Below are 6,870 nucleotides of genomic sequence, written 5' to 3' on the forward strand. Positions count from 1 at the left end.
GAATGCAATGGTCTCAGCCGTAGCCACGGCACCCTCTCACTTGACAGAAACCACAACCTTGCCAGTGAAAATGTAGTTCTATAAAAGACAAAGCCAGCCCTGGGCTTTCAGTGATACTCACAAATCCCATATCTACCGCTATTCTATTTATTGGCCATTTGCGCTTACATAAACTCTGTGATGTCTTCAGAAACCACCCCCAGCATGGCCTTACGTCAGCATCTGTCTTTACCACCATTCTATGCTTTTGCACCTGATGTGCAGGCTGCCTGCAGTGGTGAACAGAGCGCCCTCTCAGTGGTGGACAGAGCACCCTCTGCAGTGGTGAACAGAGCACCCTCTGCAATGGTGGACAGAGCGCCCTCTCAGTGGTGAACAGAGAGCCCTCTGCAGTGGTGGACAGAGCGCCCTCTGCAGTGGTGGACAGAGTACCCTCTGCAGTGGTGGACAGAGCGCCCTCTCCATGGTGGACAGAGCGCCCTCTCAGTGGTGAACAGAGCGCCCTCTGCAGTGGTGGACAGAACACCCTCTCAATGGTGGACAGGGCATCCTCTGCAGTGGTGGACAGAGCGCCCTCTGCAGTGGTGGACAGAGCGCCCTCTGCAGTGGTGGACAGAGCGCCCTCTGCAGTGGTGGACAGAGCGCCCTCTGCAGTGGTGGACAGGGCACCCTCAGGGCCGCCTCTGCAGTGGACAGGGCACCCTCTGCCGTGGTGGACAGAACACCCTTTGCAGTGGACAGGGCACCCTCTGCTGTGGTGGATAGGGCACCCTCTGCAAATCTCATTTATTTACTTTCTTGGAGTTGAACCAGTTTTGGAAGAAAAAAAAAGTTTAGCATACACGTGGCATGGCAGTACACCACTGTAATCCCAGCTTTAGAACGCTGAGGCAGGAGGATGGTGAGCTGAAGGCAACCTGGGCTACATACTGAGATTCTGCCTCAAGTTTTAAACAAGCAAAACATACATATTTAAAATTCAGAAAGCAATCAGGCCAAGAAAAATTAGAGAAAATGAATGAAGCAGGGCGGGCATAAACTCAGCCAGGGTGAGAACCAGACACTCTGCTAGGTCAGAGATAACAACGGAGATTTCCTCTGAGTGTGTAGCTAGTGGGCAAAGCCAAGATGGAAGCACATTCTTTACCAGCTCTGTGCTGCCTATAAACCAAGACTGTGGGCTGAATTCCTGCGCTGCTACCAAAGGGGCAAATTCCTGCTTTTCTCCTCTTTACTGTGTGGAGGCAAAAATAATCAACTTATAATTTAGCAGAAATTGATACTGACTATGTGAAAAGTGGGAATTACTATGAACAAGAAATGTAACTGTCTACAGAACAAAGGGGACTGGGAGGAGGGGAAAGAAGTGGCAAGGGGAGGGGGTGGGGGCACAGGCTCCAAGTACCTTATATGCTGATATCAAAGTGCCCTTATGGAACCCAGAGTCATGTGCAATTAATATTTGCCAATGAATTTTTTATTGCATTTACATATTCGTTTTTGGAGAGGGGGCAGTGTGCTTGCCATGAACGGTGGCTGGAGTGTGGGGGTCAGAAGACAACACCCAGGCTCCAGTCCTCGGACTAAGCAACAAGCATCTTTACTTGCTGAGCCCTCCAGTGGGTCCTGGGGAAAAGATTATTTGAAATCAAAGAAAAGCAAATGTGAAGAACGTTGAAGGTTGTTTCCGGGCTGTCAGTCGGAGGTGGGTATGTTCTTAACAACACAGATCCCCCAATAATTGCTGATGCACTCATTATGATCAAACTGTATTATAATGTTAGATGTCTGAAAATACCAGAAAGCCTGCTCGCTCGCTCTCTCTCTCTCTCTCTCTCTCTCTTAGATTGCAATAAGGCTCTGCAAATATGCATCACTTTTGAAATCATTCCTGGTTTTTCCAGTAACCTTTTTTAAAATTTTACCTATCTTTATAAAACATTGTTGGTACAGACCTAGGATTGTGTCCCTGAGCACAGATGCACCACACACACACACACACACACACACACACACACACACACACACACTGCATCCATGTTCCCCATGAGGCCTGTTCCTTCCCGTGAAGACCTGCCCAGGGAGAGCCAGCTTGGGCTGAGCTTATGTCCCCTGGACCCAGTCCATCAGGGAAGCTTCCTCAGGGTATGTCAGCACTTTTGACGCCATGCTGTTGAATTCCAGGGCCGAGCGGCTTACCTCCCCAGCCGCTCCTGGGTGTGCAGAGCTGGAGGTCTTCTAGTAACTGATGTTCAGGCAGGCTCCGGAACGCACTTTTCCTTCTTTATTTCCTGTGGCTTAAACCCTTCGGCTTCTAGAAAAGCCTTTATTTAAAATAAATATAGAAAAGATGTGCTTTGCTGTGAGCTGTAATACAAAACAATCCTCCGCTGAGTGCCGAACTCTGTTCAAATAAAGTTCACGGATGGACTGACAAATTTACAAAAGCCAGGGACCCCAGAGAGGAGGGGCTGCCCCTCACCCGGGTCTCCCCGCGGTGCTGAGCAGGCCTGTCACCAGGCGCCAAGGGGGAGGGGCTGGGCAGTTGTCTCTTGTGGGGGAGAGGGGGTGCAGAGAGTGTGTGGGTGTGTCGGGGGTGGGGGGTCGGCCCTAAGTAGGGGAACTGACAAAGTAAAAGAGAGCCTTAAACCAAAGTGGTGGTCTCTGTGCCCCTTGTTCCCAGCGAGTAAATTACCCGCCCCAGCCAGCCGAGTGGAAATGAGACCCCTCTACTCTTCAACCCCTCCCCCGCAACCTTTTTTTTTTTTTAAACTGCAATTGAGCTGCTCCAGTTGCTAGCACGTGGGCTTCTGAGTGGGGCAGAGAAACTGTTAAGCGCACTGAGGCTAAGCGTCCGGTTTAGATCTTGTTTTCTGCAGGAAACCTTCGAATACAGTTTTGCTGATCTTTCCGATTGTAGAAAACAGTCCTTTGGAACACCTAACTGCAAACGCACACCTTAGGTTTTTCAGAGAGTCCGTAGTTCTGAAATAACATGTAGCTAAACTCCTTACCCTTTCCGGGGCCAGGGAACGCCACTGTAGCCTTAACTACAAAGGCATACTCATGCACACCCTGTCCTCAAATTTTCTGTCACACGAAAACACGAGGAGAATTTCAAAAACTGAATCATGGAACTGTAGGCTCACAGGAGGGCTCTAAAATCCTAGGAAAAGAGGAGAAGTGCAAGCCTATATCCCAGCACCTGGGAGGCCTAGGCAGGACTGGGACTTGAAGGCCGGCACAGTGAGCCCCTCTTTCAAACAAACAAACATACAAAAAACCAGATTAAGATAGGGCTGGAAGGCTCAGTAGTTAAGAGCATTTACTGTGCCTTCAGAGGAATAGGGCTCAGCTCCCAGCACCCACATGGCAGCTCACAGTCATTTGGAGCTTTATGCCCAAGGAATTGGATGTACGCCCTGACCTGGCCTGGCACCGGGCATGCACGTGCTATACAAGCATACTTGCAGACAAAACAGATCAAAAGTAAGCATTTTTTTAAAAAAGTAAAAATAAAATAGTGTTTCTTTTTAAAAAGCATGTGACCATGCTACTACCTCTGTTAGAAACGCCGCTTCCCTTGGTCAATCGTGATGGCGTAATTTTAACTTCTCCCTGCCTTGCTATCTAAAGTCACAGGAAAGAGAAAGGTGCAGACAGCTCTGAATTTCAGGACCTTCCAATCCAGATGCATGAAACTTCACATCTGTACAAAGAGAATGTGTTGTGGTTAAGGATCCTGAGAGTGCCCCAAATGCCCACCTGTTAAACATCTAGTCCCTAGCTTGTTGCTATGGAGAAGCTGTGTAACCATGAAGAGGTAAGCCTGAAATGAAGCTAGGTCTTTGATAACATCCCTGAAGATGATTATGGAACTGGCTGACTTTGTGTGTCAACTTGTCCACAAGCCAGAGCTATTAGAGGAAGGAACCTCCGTTGAGGAAACGCCTTGATGAGACCCAGCTGTAAGGCATTTTCTCATTTAGTGATCAATGAGGGAGGGTCCAGTCCATGGTGGGTGGGGCTATCCGTGGGCTGTTGGTCCTGAGTTCTATAAGAAGGTGGGCTGAGGGGACTGAGATGACTCAGAGGTTAAGAGCACTGGCTGTTCTTCCAGAGGTTCAAGGTTCAATTCCCAGCAACCACATGGTGGCTCACAACCATCTGTAGTGAGATCTGGTGCCCTCTTCTGACATATAAGCAAGTAAATATTTAAAAAAGAAAGAAGAAGGACGAGGAAGAGGAGGAAGAAGAAGAGGAGAAGGAGGAAGAGGAAGAAAAGGGGGAAGAATAGGAGAAGGAGGAAGAAGAGGAGGAGGAAGAGAAGGAAGAGGAGGAATAGGAAGAGGAGGAGGAGGAAGAAGAAGAAGAGGAGGAGGAAGAGAAGGAGGAGGAGGAGTAGGAAGAGGAGGAGGAGAAGGAGGAAGAAGAAGAGGAGGCAAGCCATGAGAAGCAAAAGCAGCAGCCCCCATGGCCTTTGTATCAATTCCTGCCTTCTGGGATCCTGCCCTATTTGAGTTTCTGTCTTGACTTCTTTCAGTGATGAACAGCAATGCTGAAGGGTTAGCCAGATAAACCCTTTCCTCTCCAGTTTGGATTTTGGTCATGGTGTCTTCATGGCAATAGAAAAGCGGACTAAGAAGACACCTGGTCTCCTTTTGTTGTTGCTGCTTCCCCCAGTTGCCGTGACATGACTAGTTCCGTCCACGGAGCACCAGCCACTATGGCTACGAGGCCTGCAGACACTTGACAGGTACCTCCTAAACTGTGAACTAAAATAGGCCTTTTTGAAAAATGTTTTTGCTGTTTATTTCAGGTACATTGATGTTTTCTTGCATATGTGTCTGTGTGAGGGTGTCAATGCCCTGGAACAGGAATACAGACAGCCGGAAGCTGGGAAATGGAACCCAGGTCCGCTGGAAGGGCAGCAAGTGCCCTCGACCACAAAGCCATCACTCCGGCCCCTCTTTTTAAGTTCATATCCAGTGTTTGTTACAGTAAAAGGAAACTGGCATGTAGATTCTAAAAAGTTTTCTTATTAAACTCTGAAGAAAAAAATAAGAAAATCAAATATTTACTAAAAAGCTTTAAAAGTGTCTAAGTAAAAAGTTATTTCAGGGAGATACCTTTGTGGCAAATAATTCACCTACTATTTGTTTTTAAGAATTATAAGTCAGAGAAAAAAATAGAAACCAAAAAGAACGTTTTGATTGAAAAACTTTCAGTATTACATCAAAATAATTACTTCAGAGAGTGTAGTTCAATGGCAGAACATTTGTCCAGCATATGTGAGACTCTGAGTTGAAACTCCCAGCCAAGGAAATGTCTTTCCCTTCAAATGTGATGGACGTCCATGCTGCGGTGGGGTTTAAAGGTCAATGTCTACAAACCTTATACTTAAAGATGTTCATTCTCTACTCAGACGTAAGATGTAGGCAATGCCACTGATGCCAACGGCAGGGGCAATACACGGTAGGTGAGAAACTACAGGACAGAAAGAGCACTCGCAACAAGGCCTTCTGTGTGTGCAACCGTGTGTGTCCTCACGACAGCGCGGTCCTTTCAACCCTTTCATCCCAGCACTCAGGAGGCAGAGGCAGGCGGATCTCTATGAGTTCGAGGCCAGCCTGGTCTACAAAGCAAGTGCCAGGCAGGCTCCAAAGCTACACAGAGAAACCCTGTCTCAAAAAAACAAAAACAGAAAAAAAGTTCAAACCCGGGGCAATTGTTTAGCTTCTCTGTGACACTATCAATTAGAAGCCGGGTTGTTTTGAATCCATATGAATTTCCAAGATTTATGGGTCTCAGTACAGTTCTTAAAATCCGTGTGCCCTGTCCGTATGCTGGAGTGGGGGGGATGGGGTAGGGACCTCTTTCTGGTTACTCCAGGACTGCTCCCTTGTAAGATAGCACACCATCTTGAACAACTGTTCTGCTCTTCATAATTCTTTGTGGAAAGGCATACTGAAAAAAATTATCATAATGTTGACTGTCAAACCAAGATATTTTGCCACAGAATGTAGCTACAGCAAGCTGTAAATTGGTGACAATTGCTGAATAGGCTCAGTCTATGAATTAATGTCAGATGCGCGCATGCATGCATGTAACTTCAAGAGGCTTCACACAATGGGCGATGCTAAGAGTGCAAAGGCTGCGGCCTCCAAGGAACACTACGAATAGCATCGTAAGGCAGGACAGTGTGTAGCCTAAAATGTTCGTTCAGTCATGACGCTTGGCCCTGTCCCAAAGGTAACATTAAACACATATGATGAGCAGAGATGAAGCCATTCATTCGTTCTGTGGCTTAGCTAGATTCCAGTGTGGAAAGCATGCCTTGCCCAGAGGCTTTGCCAACCTGTCCATCTGACTAGGTTCCCATCGTCTCCCATCTTATTGGTTGAAGAACTTCTTGGGCCCACCTTCCATCCCACAGAGTCCCGCCTCCATCCTGGCAGGTGACTGCAGGAAACCAGCTGGAATCTCAGTCTTAGAGAAGACACTGAGGAGAGCTCTTCAGCCAGCGTGGTGCTCCCCTTCTCCATGTCTGCGAGAGCTGTAATTCTGGCAAGGGGATAAAAGGGAACAGTAGGAGCAGGGCTTCGGGCCAAGGGGCTCTTTGTGGCTAAAGGAGTCCAGAGTCAAGAGTTCTCTGACTTTTCCTGAAGTGCAGTCATCTGAGGTGGTGGTCATTTGGGATGTCAAGAACATGTCCCTTTGCCTTCTGCCATGTGAGGACGCAGAAACCCCCTCACTGGAATGCGGTCTCCTTGGTCTTGGCGTTCCAGTCTCCAGAGCCATGAAGATAATTGTGCGTTGTTCAGAAATTCCTCAGCTGGTAGGAATTTGTTTGAACAGCACAGATAGACG

This window comes from Myodes glareolus, chromosome 13 (assembly GCF_982192425.1).
Source record: "Myodes glareolus chromosome 13, mMyoGla1.1, whole genome shotgun sequence".
NCBI lineage: Eukaryota > Metazoa > Chordata > Mammalia > Rodentia > Cricetidae > Myodes > Myodes glareolus.